General features: G+C 44.3%; 1 protein-coding gene across 4 annotated transcripts in view; it reads left to right on the top strand.

Moving 5' to 3' along the window:
- The first annotated feature begins 1,365 nt into the window (after positions 1 to 1,365).
- The window catches only part of LOC106656865 (POU domain, class 6, transcription factor 1), a 163,228-nt gene continuing 150,519 nt past the window's right edge, over positions 1,366 to 14,074 (top strand). For 2 of the 4 annotated variants that reach the window (XM_014378024.2, XM_014378039.2), the window contains exon 1: positions 1,366 to 2,386. The gene's annotated coding sequence lies outside the window, so the exon portion shown is untranslated. The remainder of the gene's footprint in view (positions 2,387 to 14,074) is intronic. The other 2 variants (XM_014378031.2, XM_014378047.2) reach the window with 1 other exon arrangement.

The following is a 14,074-nucleotide window of genomic DNA, read 5'->3' on the forward strand; positions in this document are numbered from 1 at the left end:
GAAACAGTGAAAAGTTGATTCCTAGTTTTGTTTGCATCGGCTTGTGTCATAAACAGTGACAGATTCTTAGTATTTTTAGCATCGACAATGGAAATCTCCAATTTTTTTCTGCTACAAGCGAAATCTAAAAATCTCGATTGTATTCAAATATCACGATTGATATGATACTGGTTTGAATCGAATAATAAAAGATTATCGTTTTTCGACCCCCTTTCAAAGTGCATTTCAGTTTTTTATTTATATATCGCCGGTAATACCGAAAATAAATAATAGATTACATTTGAATTAGAAAAGGCGGGCATCGTGATACAGCGCAGGTAACTCGCTCAAGTACATGAAGTAAATAAAGTGAAATTTCTCGAATCCTGGAAAACCGCACAATCTGCGGCGACTGTCATCAGAGACTTTACTCAAAGTCTTCATTTTCTTCGTTGACTTCAACGATACAATATAGGAAAATATAGTGATATAAACACGTTTTCGCGAAGAAGCAAAGACTATAGAGTTAGGCTCAATGACTTCGCGCGCGCGCGCAACCTCTTTATAAACTTTGAGCTATTAAATCTTCAAAGGCCCCTGCACCACCACACCTTTGGCATTGAGGCTCGATTTGCATAAAGCTAAGCTTTTATTAACCCCGCGGTGAAAAGTTCACTTGGCGTGAAGTAAAACGCTTCGGAATTTACGTTTCTTTGGCCCAGCAAATTGCTTCGAAATAGTGATGTGATTTACACATTTTGACAGAAATCTTACACCTATGATCCCGTAACGTCTCTTCAAAAGTGAAAATTCTTCATCGTGTATCTATTTCTACGATACAATTGAGAAATTAATTTGCCTAATTTCAGCGTTGGATAAGAAATCCGCAATTGCATGATTGCGAGCCGAACTGCTGCTTAAAGTCCGAGATCCCCCATGGAAGCTGCGGCAGCAGCGTCCACGTCTCCCTGCGCGCGAGCAAACACAATCGAGTAACGGAGTCCGCTGCCGCGGCAGGCAGGACACGACGATCGCATGCACATAGCCGAACACGAAGCTGCGTAGCTCGTGCAGCTCGCATAGGGATGCATCTGCAGCGGCGAGTGCAGCAGCAGCAGCAGCAGCGGAGAGATCGGGTCTTTACACAGTGTATCCGCTGCAGTACGTGTGTGCGTGCGGTTGCCACCTCCGCCTGGCGCGCGCATCGAGAAGCATCGGGGAGTCCGCCTCCGTCACGCCTATCGCGGCCCCCACCCTCGGGTCGACTCGCGACTCGTGCGCAGCAGCGGCAGCGGCAGTGGCAGCAGCTTCCCGCCTCGACGCTCTCTCTCTCTCGACGCCGCCGCCACCGCCGCCGACTGCTACTACGACGACTGCTCGGCTCTTACGTATTGCTTGGTCGTGCTGCTCGTGGCTCTCACTACGCAGCCAGACTGCGAAGCGCGAGGAGGTGCGTCGCACGAAGCCCCGAGAGCGTCTCTCGTTGTCGTTCGTTGTCGTTCTCTGTCGTCTGCATTGCATTATCTCTCTTTGCGAGCCGGTGTACACGACACATTGTGCTTCTCTCGCAGCGTATCTAATAGAGTGCTCCGTTTTTCGCAATACACACATTGTTGTTGTTTCACGCACTAGATGTGCTACTGATATTTTATTGGACTCACGTACAATTGAGTGTCGTGTTTTTGACAGACCAAGTGCTTCATTTTTCGCGCAGTGTCAGCTCGGTAATAGAGTGATATCTGGTTCAACAACAACATTCATTCCGGATCATCACCTTCTCGTCGCACCATTCAGCTTCGGAGTTTCAGCAGCCGCGTTGAAATTTCGCAAAAGAGGCGTGCTTGCCTCCGACCGAGCGCGTGCGCGCGACGCTTCGAGCCAGTAGTATAACACGTGCACACGTGCTGTGTAGCAGCTCTTCTCGTCATCCTGACTCTGAGAGTGCATCGTTGACCTTGTCTCTGCGAAAATCGCTACAAAGTTCTGCGTGGAAAAGCTGCGATCGGTACATAAAAGTCCTTGTAAAGCAGTACACGAGTGCCGTTGAATCTGTTCGATAAGTTCGTTGATATACTGCGGGTGTTTCTTGTGTTCTAGACTCGCTTAAAAGCTAAAGTCAGTGTTTTACTCTATAAAAAATAAAAAAACTATCGTTCGTGTTATTGTATAAGACAGTTTTCAAGACATATCGACCTGTGCGTAAAAACATATTGACAGTTGCATATTGTAGATCAGGATCGTTTCGGGTTGGAAGTACTCGTTAAATACTGATCATCTACCTTGGTGGACAATTTTACGTGACGCTAATCGCGCCCGAAAACTTGCAATAACTGAACTATTTTGAAAGTTACAACGACCTCCATTACAACCACGTCGTCCTACGTGCGTCAGTCACGCGTCTTTTCAGGTTGGCATCATATAATATGTATAAATCAATAAATATAATATGTAGATTAGTTTAGTCCATTAATTACATGGTTTTCTTTATCGATGTTTTATTTGCTTGAATTAATTTTCACCTAATTCATACTTGTCATTTTTTTCATGTCACATTTAAATAAGAATGAATATTTCATGAAATCGTGCAAAATAAATTTTATTTCTCACATTAAAATTAGCGATCGATTAACGTCGGTGTGAGTGCGTGTGTCACCTCGCTTCACACAACACCCATTGTTTTGAAAAATATTCAAGTAATTAGATATTTATACGCAGTAATCAGCTTATCGATAAATGCCACAGAGCCGTCCTCTATTCGTTATTGTGATCGTATATAATGAGAGCAAATATTATGCTATTATTTATCATTGCTTACGCTCGATTCTTTCGTGATTTTCATCGGACTCGCTGCCGCGAGCGAACGGATAAATTCAAAGTATTATGATTTTTTCTCTCCCCTCTGGTGAAGCGCGGCACGTAACTTAATTCTTTATATCGGGGAAAATTCGCTCTTCGTTAGAGTCGAAACGTGCTATCTTCCCGTTCGTTATTATAAAATCAGCATTAAATATGATCGCAACAGAAAAAGCGCGGTGGCAGTCATTCTGCATGACGACGACGACGACAATGATATTAAAAAGCTTTTAATGCTACGCGCGAAACAATGTCTTTTTCTCTCTGTGCCCAAAAATATATATAATCATTACATTCTCGTTACACGGATGTGAAATTTTTAAAATGAGAAGAAAATATTAATAAATTTTCGGGCAATGCATTGATATTTAATATACAATGACAGCTGCTGCATCGGTATATAATGGGCAACGCCAGCACAGCTGCACAGCGCCGCGTTGATTCAGAAAAAGTCACACACAGCAGAGATAAAATTCATTTCGCTGCAAGCCCGATAATTATTTTTAATTTTTTGTCGCGCACGACGACGACGACGACGACGAAAATGCCCGTGTTTATATTGAATATAATCGTAATAATACGACGACGGTGGGCGCGGGGGTAGCCGCCACACCGGAGATCGTAAAAGTGCAAAAATTTATTTTTAACGTCGTTATGATCTCGAGCTAGTACGCGCGACTCGAGTGATCGTTAGAGCAAATCGCGAGGGAGGAACATAAGGAGCTCTGCTGCTGTAGTAGCACGAGTTTTTCGAGCCCCTATAGCGCGCGTATATAGGTAATGAAAGTCTCGGGCGCGCGCGAAGATGCGAGAAAGAAGGAGTCGAGAAACTGCGGAATGAGCATTTTCTCTCGGGCAAATCGCGCAGCAGAAGCAGCAGCAGCTATCGCACGTGCACCACCACCGCCACCCGTAGCGTGTGTACACATAAAAGAGCGAAAGTAAGAGTTTGTGCCGTGGGTTAGATTTTCTTCGACTTGCGGAGTTGGATGTGCACGACGAGTGTGTGGGTGGGTGCGTGTATGTGCTGCACGAATGATAGAAAAAGAACGAGAGACAGCTAGCTAACGCGCGCGCGGGCGAGTATTAGATGGAAGTCAAAAAATAGGAGAGAAAAAAGCGAATTAAGGGAAGAAAGTAGGAAACACATACACAGACGGTGTGTGCGAAGGCGAAAGAGCAGACAGGCTAGCCGCCGCCGCCGCCGCGCGCTGTTGCCGCCGCGCCGTCGATACGATGAGCCACAGCAGCAGCAAAAGCAGCGCCGGCAGTAGCAGCAGCAGCAGCGGCAGTGCCAGGGTTGGTCGGTGATTATCGCCGGCTGGCTGCGATTAACTTAATCTCAGTAATTAAGAAAGTTACTTCTCCAGCTCGTATCCATGCGGGAATAAGGATAGCTTCCTCCCTCTTCTCTCCTCCCGCTGGCTTCTTCTTCTCTTCTGCTGCCAGAGCCGCTGCCGTAGCCGCTGTAGCCACCGCCGTTGCTGCTGCTGCTACTGTATATAAAGAAAGACAGTGAGAGAAAGACACGAGTATATAGGTATATAATGCAATCGAGAGCTGGGGGTGAAGTCGAGCTATATCTGGCAGCATTAGAGACGGACAGGGCAACGTGTACAGCAGTAGCAGTAGTAGTAGGTATAGGGTTGGGTGAGAGCGAGAAAGATCCGGAGAGTAGTCTGGCGCTGATATAGACCGGCTGAATCGAGCCGAAATAAGCTAAGGCACATAATAAGCATTAGACTTGAATTTGCAGCGAGCAGCTCCGATCTCGAGCAACAGCAGCAGTAGCAGCAGCGGTATCGTAATACGCGATACTCGAATGTAAATAGACGTACTCTCTGGTCGAGAAATAATTCACATAAATACAATATATTACATTATGTATATGCACGCGTATCGATTCAGATGAATGAAAATTAATCTAATCTCTTCTCCGTAGCGCTGAATTTTTATATCAGGGTCTCTCTCTCTCTCTGCCTGCAGCAAACTAGCTCGCAGACGACGATCATTCCGCTTCATGTACATATACCATATACTATAACATGTTCGCTGCTTAAGCGTAATTAAAATGAATCATTACTTTTATATGCTTATAAGCGTGCGTAGGCTTGCTCTGCCGCTGCTGCACGCGCCCAGGCAGCCGATCACTGCCGCTGCTCCATGTATAATATCACGTTTTGCCATACTACACACATACTGCCCGGCATTCAATCATAATTTTTGCTCTCGTTCCAAATATCTATCTATCTTTCTGTGTGCGCGGCTACGTTATAATTATACGATACGCGTGTTTATACGCGCACACACGCATGGAATCCGATGTGTGTATGAATATTATTATATACTTATACTCGTAGCAAAGCCGAGAAATACCAAAGTTAAGCAATGAGTTCATAATGTATATATCGGGCCGCGCGATATTTTCGCGAGAGAGTCGTATATCGCGCGTACACAAAACTGGTTTACCGAGTCTCTGCTCTGCTGCTGCATTTGTGTGTGCCTTTCGGTGCGTGATAATTTTCATCAGCTACTTAGCTGACTTCTAATAATTACCCGACCCGATAATTACACATACACACGCATGAGCTTACATATACGAATATCGAGATATATATCAACCACATACACACATACGCTCGTACATAATTCGCGCTTGGCGCGGCAGCGGCGCTAATTGAAGAATCAAACTCGAAATATAACGCAGGAGCGCAAGCACAAATATTTCCTTGGCTCTTGCCTGCACAGCAGCAGCAGTCTTCTTGCTGCGGATATAATAAAACATGTGCACATTTCATCACTCGTTGTCATACGTACACAGATCGTTTTGTGCGCTGCATGTTCGACAATTTCCCAATTGTCGTCGCTAATTCACCGGTTATATTAATACACGCGATCCTCGGATTATTTTCATATCCAATCAATACCAAACTCGGCCTTATATAAAGTTATTATTAGGCTCTTCCGGTGAGATGTTCGTATTATAATATGAAACAGGTCACCTCATTGTGGATTATTGGATGTACACGATCGTGTGTGTAACAACGAGGCGCCTTGTTGTACGAAAATCGTACATTTATTTTTCGAGTTAATATTTGTTTTTTGTATGTATCGTCAAATATGTATATACTGCGGGAATAAATTTCGAGCGTGCGGTCGAGACGATATTACTACTCTCCTCAACAATGGAATGTTTTTTTGCTCTCGCTCGGTTTAAATACGTGCACACGCAGACAGAGCTGGCGCAAGAGAAATCGATTGAAGAGACATTTATTATTCAAGTACGCGATACTGGCTAGATAAAACACGCGAGTAATAATCGCTCGCACTAAACGTTCCATTTGACGCTTCGCCACTCGCGCCACACGACTAGGACGACGATGATGATGATGATGCTGATCAAAAAGAGGCGCATCGTCGCAGTCGTCTTCTCTCGTCCCGCGTGCGACATTATCATTATATATTGTCGTCGTAGCAGAGAGTCAAAAGAGTCAAGTGCGAAGCGAGCAGTCATGATCTTAAACCGATCGTCAATACATATAGAGCCTCGGCGCGACTAAACGAGCTTTAATGCCGTTAATATTTTATACAGCCCATACATACTTGTTATGAAAATGTTCAGAAAATAGGGAGTACACATATGTGCCTGTGAATGTGTGTGTATAATATGACGAGCCAAAAGGTCAATCGAGTCGAACGAAGCAAAATGAGCCGTCGTCGTGACGCTAATTTCATGTGACTTTTGCGTTATGCTATATTCTCTCTATATATATGCTGAGCGATGTATATAGGTAAACAGAAACACGTGCTATATACCGGCTCTGTGGCGTTGCAACAGGAGCATCCTGTGTTCTTTCTCTCCGTCTCACCCTCGCTCTCTTTCACCGCGATATATACCCAACGCCTACACACTCATAGCGATCCAAAGCTATATAGGGAAGCACGGCGCAATCGTCGGGAGAGCAACTTCATTCACTTTCCTGAAGGTGCGCGCGCGCGAGCGAGCGAGCTTGTACAACCAAGTTTCATATATATCTATGTATATACTGCGCACTGTTTGCTCGCAAAGGTGTGATATTCAATCGAAAAAAAAATCGAATGTACACAGCTACTGCAGCTGCAAAACGAGCGAGAGAGAAAAAGTTTCTTCGCGCACACTTTGCTCAGAGAATTTAAACTTCTCTTCTGCGGCCAGTGGCTCGGCAGCGAGCTCGAGAGCTTTTTTCTCGCTTTAACTCGAGACTCTCGGAATCGAGATACACAGGGACCGAAGAAAAGCACACCGAGAGCGTGAGCTGTTTTTTCAAAACAAAACCCCACCGCGCTACTGCTGCTGCACATTGCCCAGGAGACAATTAAGACGCTAATTAATTTTGCCACTCGCTCGTGGGCGAGGGAGGGAGGGATGATGATCCGAGCAGCACGTGAGCTTTTATATCCTGTACGCCATGGGCACGATTACTTTCCTCGAACTCGCGCGAGCAAAAATATAATTAATCGCACGAACGTAGAGTAGCTTAAATGAACAATCGATTAGATTTTAAGTTGAAGATATCATTTTTCGATATCAAACTTGCGTTAATGGCATTGTGTAAGATGCTGTATAGCCCCACTACCAAAGAAAGCTCGTGGTTAAGTGCGAAGCTCATTTTACGCACTCATAAATCTGTAAATAAACTTGAATCATAATGTTATATAAAAAATATCGAAAGATTCCATCGAGCCACGCTGGCTAAATATTGCCCCGAGGCGCGCACGAAGAAGAGAAGGCAAATCGATACGTGCTTAGTAATAGACTAAAGAACGAGCAGCAGAAAAAAAAAGAAAAACGTCAGCGGTGGCGAGCTCCGTTCGCGAAAAGAAAAGGCGAATTTACGGCGTATAAGAGAAGAGCGAGAAAAGAGTGTGTGTGCCGAGAGCAGTGCCGGCCGGTAAGCAGGAGTCAATTCAACGAAAAATGAAGGGATACACGATAAAAGCACATCTCGAAAGTATACAAACTGGAGCTTGCACGCGGCACATGTGTGCGTGTATGTGTATGTGCAAGTTTATAATATATTATAGAGGCAAAGGAAGCACTCGAGCGTCGATATACTTTCAAGGGGAAGCCGCACATCATAGGCGCCTATGCTCAAGAAATCGCCGTGGACAAAAGAAAAAAATGAATATACCGAGTTTACCCTTCTTTTTTCTCCCATCTCTGCTTCGGCAAAAACGGGGTTAGCGAAGGGGGTGAAAATTTCCTTCAACGTTGATTCGAGCGAGGGCAATAAAATGACTTTTAACGCTCAAATGCGAATCAGTGTTGGGTATAAATGGAGCAAAACAAAAAATCACATAGATATAACATCTCTTTAATGATGATATTAATATATGTAAAGAGTCAAAGACATCTAACCACTGTCATGTAAGAAGAAAACAAATAAACATCAAATTTTTCATCTTATTTCCTCGTTCAATTTTGACTGTTTCACTTTCATCTGAGAAACTATTTCTATTCCCTCTCCTGAGGCAGTGCATTATATATCTGATGTCGTCGTCAGCGTGCGGAGTTTCGAGCATGAAATTTCACGTATCTTTCCTCGTTCCGTCTACGATCGCCGGTCGACTATACCCCCTTCGGATCCTCTCGTTGTCCTTCTCAACCCCCTCCCCGACCCCCATTCGATTCTCTCCCTGGTTACTTCTCTTTGTCGTCCCCTCTTCGAATCGACGCTCGATAACAACATCGCTTAACTTCAATCGAACGGGGCTTCTCTCTCTGCGTAAAATCTATATAGATGAGAGTGAGTATGCGTATGTGTGTGTATGTGTTCACAACACGAAGCTCTCCTCGGCACACGCTATTATTTCTCTATCATCGCGACGACGACGACGACTACGACGACTGCTGATTTTCAGCCGCGGAAATTTTCCAATGTCGCCGGACATATTAATGCCCTGAGCATTGCTCAATGAGATTTCATTGAGAAGCTTTCGAGCGCCCCGCGTGCTTGATTGCTGCGAATTGAACGTGCGATTGAATGTTGTATAATGAGAGAGAGAAAGAGACGGAATCACATGTATAGACGCGAAAGCTACGAGCACTTCTAGATTCAACGCTCCCGATTATTATCTATTCATTACGTATAATCGATATTCGCGTTGACGTCAAACACGTTAAGTTATAATTATTGGATTATTATTATCATCCTTTCGATTCCCTACTACCACTGGTAAATAATCCAAAAGATAAGTTCGGATACTTCCTTCATTATAATGTATATAATGCGCGCTCATTGTGCGAAAGATAATTAAAAATACGTCGTCGTCTACTACGCGAATCCATGATGTTTCGGAGAGCTCTATCGTTGCTCTGCTCTACGTTGCCCACTTCCTGCACGCGCGTGCCTTTATCGATCGCGTTTGGTTAGCCAAACTTAATTATCTTTTTTTTTCTGCTGCTTACACGGTAGTAGCACAGTGCGGTGTACGTGGCTTTGAGCAAAACATATACATCAGCATGTATACGCATTTCAGGAGAAAAAAAATGAAAATTTGAGCCGTGATTTTTTAATAAGCAATTAAAAGTTGCATGAATAAATAATATATTTATGCGTGTAATATACCTACGCGGCACGTAAGAGCTGCAAGCTTATACGCGTGCGACGTTCCAAGCTCCTATGGGCTAGCGAGCGAGAAAAAAGTTTTTTTACACGCTGTAAGGGCAGGCGCGCACGACGATACAACACGACGACGATGTCGTCGTCGTCGTCAAAAGTGCCATTCGGAGAAAAGAAAAGCTCGTACAGCTGTAGCAGCATGTAATGCTAACAACCATGCGCGTAAACAATGAACAAAGGAAAAGTGGCCAGCAGCAGTATATAATTAAAAACTAAAATTACAACATTTTTCTCTGAGCAAACATACCGATGTATTAAACATTTTTTAGCTTACAACTTTGTAAAAATTTATTTATCAATATGTCGTAGCGAGATTTTTAATCAAGGTGATATCATTTAGTGATTTTAGCGTGACCTTTTTCGTTCCATTATAATGCGAAGCTTGGCATCATTAATCCTAATAATTTAAAGAGAGTCAAACGGACGACTTGACTTTCAGGCATGTATTATAAGCTAAGAAATGCTCGCAGAGGCGCATACTACACGACGCTTCGTTTCTGCGCGACTCCAACGTCATTGAGGCGACACAAACACGTACTTTTTTCTCTTGCCTTCTACTCTCTCGCATGTATTATAGCGTATGTATATACGTATACAAAATCTAATGGACCTAATTTGCCTCTGCGAGAAATGCGTGCAAGCTTGTGGCTGCGAGGCTGTGTTATATGCATACAGCTCGAGATTCTCGAGGCGCGTCGTTCGTCGTCGCCTCTTCAAGGACTTTTTTTTCTCTTTCTCTCACTCTCCTAAAAACGTCGGTTTGTTCCTATTGTTTTTATTACACCCAGCAGAGAGTGAAAGAAAGAGCTAAGTATAGTTGGGCATTCAAAAGTTCAGCGAAAGTTGGAGTCGAGAGAGCATAGAGAGTACATTATGTATGTGGGACAAAGGGCAAATTGTCAATTTTTCGACATACTTGTGGGAACTACTAGCAGGTCCCATTCATATACAGTAGTAGTATATGCTACATAAAGTAACCGAGCGTTTAATTCTCCGACATTATATTTGCCAATGTCATCGAGCGCACACGATGACGGAGAAAAAGATCGAATGTGTGTGCTGCGCTGCGCGGGGTGTTTTGTACACACACATACGCGTGCACTTATACACGCGAGGCCAGATGTTAATTTCGAGCAACACAACACACATATACACAAGACGGCCGCGCAAATAAGCGAGCGAGCGCAGAAAGCGAGAAAGAAAGAGAGAGAGAGAGTCAGTTTTAGTATATAGGCATAAATACATCCTTAGCAGGGGGGCTTGTGCGTGTGCAGGCAGTGTAGGCCGAGCACTATAACACACCGCACGCTGCACTATATATGCCACAGTCGAGTTTAGTGCGCCAGCTCTCGGAGGCAGTTGCTGCTGCTGTTGCTGCTGCCGTTCGGCCATTATAATAGTCGCGCGAGGCGCGCGCGTCATGATGCTTAAGGTTCTATTTGCGGTAATTCGGGGTTTAATGCACTCTTATACTGATTTAGTCTCTACGGACACACGCGCTTTTCCCTTCTCTCTCTCTCTGCTCCTTTTTTTACTTCTTTCTCTCACTGCTCGCCTTCGAGGCTGCTGCTGCTGCTTTTGTACACAACGGCTCACTTGTCGCGCGCTCCTTGTTTTATATGGAACGGGCTTCGTGTATTATTATAATGTACACATTTTTCGAAAATGCGTCGACTTGGCGATCGCTACGCGAACAAATAAACGCGGGCGAGACCCCCAATTTCATTCTTTGCGATTATAATTTTAATGACTTCTTTATGCTCTTATTATTACGTTTCATCGTCGCGGCAAGCTGAGACTCGTTTCGACCGAGCAGTCCCACGTAAATATGAATCATAACTCATATTATTACCGAGCGCAGACCAAATTAGACCGCCTCAAACATTTGATACGCTCAATGAAGAATTTTTTCAGAATTAAGAAGCACAAATTTAGCTAGAAGTAAAAAGCTCACGCGCGCGAGCAGCTAAGAAAGTCAGCCAACAAATATACGACGAAAAGTCATGCACAGAACTCGGCACACACGTGAATCGAAGGGGCCCGCTAAGTGTGTGCACTTATAATATATAGCGAGAAGGAAAACGCACAGCCGCACGAGGGAAGGGAGAAAACACACACACATATAGAGTCTCGCATTTAAAGGTTGCCGTTCGTACGTACGTACGTATGTATACGTACCTTCGTTCGTTCGGCTCGGGCTTTAATCCTTGCATTTCGTGACTCGGAACAAAGCCCCGTGGATTTCTGACAGAATGATATCGCACGTAACGACCATTACCTTCGCACTTCTGCTCGGCAGCAGCAGCAGCAGCAGCAAAACCCCCCGCTCCCTCTTTTGCGCTCGAGCTTGGAGCTACGACGACGTCGACGACGCAGAGAACCCTATCCTACACTGCACCGTCCACGCGCGTGTCTACATGCGAATGTGCGAGTGTAATTGTGTGTGTGCGCGCACCCATGCGGGTGTGTGCAACTCATTTGAGAGAGCTGCTGGTATAGTAGCGGCTATATAGCACACCATTTTAAGCCGTTCGTGTAAGTTTCTCTATACTAATATTTCGATTCGCCGTTTGCACTGCGTATGTCGCGCTGCCGGCGCACAGCTATTGCTTTTATTATAATATATACACCGCGGGTATAATGTCTGCTCATTGCGCAAGAGATACGAACTTGTGTGCGAGAGAGAGAGAAAGAGCACAATTGTTGTAATATCTCGGTTGTAGCTAAAGCTAAAAGAGTTTAATGAGAGACAGCAATAAAGCACTGAAGAGGTATATAATACTCGTACGAGTGTGTGCGATATGTACGCCGAGCTCGTATCATTTGGGATAAAAAACTTTGTATGCCGCTGCACAGCGAATGGCTTGTACATTTTACAAGTCCGCGATTGAATGATTTATCGAAATTATACTCGAGTTGGAATCGACGCCGCAGTGGCTCGTTAACATTTATATACGAGAGTTTTTAACTAGTGCAGAGTCGAAGACGCGTCAATGCGACAAATGATTAAAGCTCGAGAAGCTTAGGAGGACGATAGCGGTACAATATTATATACTGGCATCCTTATATCTATACTGGCTCCAAGCACGCCAGAAGCGTCAGTAGCAATAGCGGCAGCCATTGTGCAAGTGATCAGCGACAAAAGCTTGGGTAATAGCGAGCGCGCGGTCGCATTAAATTCACTCAATTTATCTCGCGCGTACGTATAATGTCTAATGCTGCGCCTGCTACACTACTTTGCTCTCGTTTCGGTCAAGCCAAGTCGTTATATTATCGGTATAATACAACGCGTTGGCTGTATATGTGATAAAAAGTAAAAAGTACAAAAAAAAAGAGGCTGGCGATATATATCGAAGCTCGGTATGTGCGTGTGCGCGCTGTACATAAGTTGTATGGTACGTACAATGTCCCGATGGGCGGTAGCCAACTGTTCCTGCTGGGCTGCGGATCGCCTGCTTTTGTGTATTATTACGGGTAGTGGTGCGCGCGCGCGCGGAGAACGATTAAACAAATTCAATGAGGCTTTCGCGCTATATGTACCGATGGTTAAGTACACATACGTATATAGCGCGCGAGCACTACATTTCAAGTAGATACATTAGCAGTGAGCGCGCGAGCTTTTTATACTTGAAAAAAGTATAGTAGCGTATCGATTCTTTTGTTTCTCTCTCTCTCTCACGCACACGCATATACACTCTTATTATATATAGTGGTTTGTCGTCGCTGCTGCTACTGCTGCTCACCGTATTAATATCAGCGTAAAACCGGCAGCTATACATAATAATAAATACAATGCGAATACACGCACACATACGTACGCCGCATATGATGAATTAGTACGCGAATACTTGAGAATCGTCCGCGTATTATTATATATACGTACAATGATCGGCGAGCGATTTTTCGATGCTGCTCGACGAGCAGCAGTAGCAGCAGCGCGACGCGATTGTGGGAATTGTTATTATCCGCGTGGCGATCGCACGCAGTGTGCGTAATATACGCGAGCAGCAGCAGCAGCAGCCATCGGGCCGATCGGATTACTCTACAGTGTAGCCCAACTCCAGCAAGCTTTTTTTAATGCGGTATTATTAACTTTTTTCCATCTCATTGCAGACTATATTGCTTGGCTGCCGGTGGCGCGGTGCCTCTGCGCCGCTGCATTTAAAAATTTATGAAAATATCCAGTATAATTCATGCGTGTGCAGTGACATAATATGTGCATTATATAAAAAGAATCTGATAATACTGGAAAATTCGGAAAAGAGCGCGGCCACCACACACACACAGAGACGAGCGGAGCTGGGGTATATAATGAAACGAAAAAAGTGAAAGAGAGGGAGAGAGAATGCATACAGCGATTTATAAAATTTTACATTATTATGATACTCCCAAAAAATTCGTTCATAATACACACGAACACAAACGCCGCTTCAAATATCGCGCTGCGGCTCCAAGTTATATACATATAATAATAATAATGCGATAAAAAGAACGTATTTATCATTATTATTAAAAAGATGTCCGATCGATATCTCGCGCGCCCGCGTTCAACCCGGTGAAACTTGGGCTATTCTGCCCCA

This window comes from Trichogramma pretiosum, unplaced genomic scaffold (assembly GCF_000599845.2).
Source record: "Trichogramma pretiosum strain Unisexual culture from Peru unplaced genomic scaffold, Tpre_2.0 scaffold1, whole genome shotgun sequence".
Classification (NCBI taxonomy): Eukaryota; Metazoa; Arthropoda; class Insecta; order Hymenoptera; family Trichogrammatidae; genus Trichogramma; species Trichogramma pretiosum.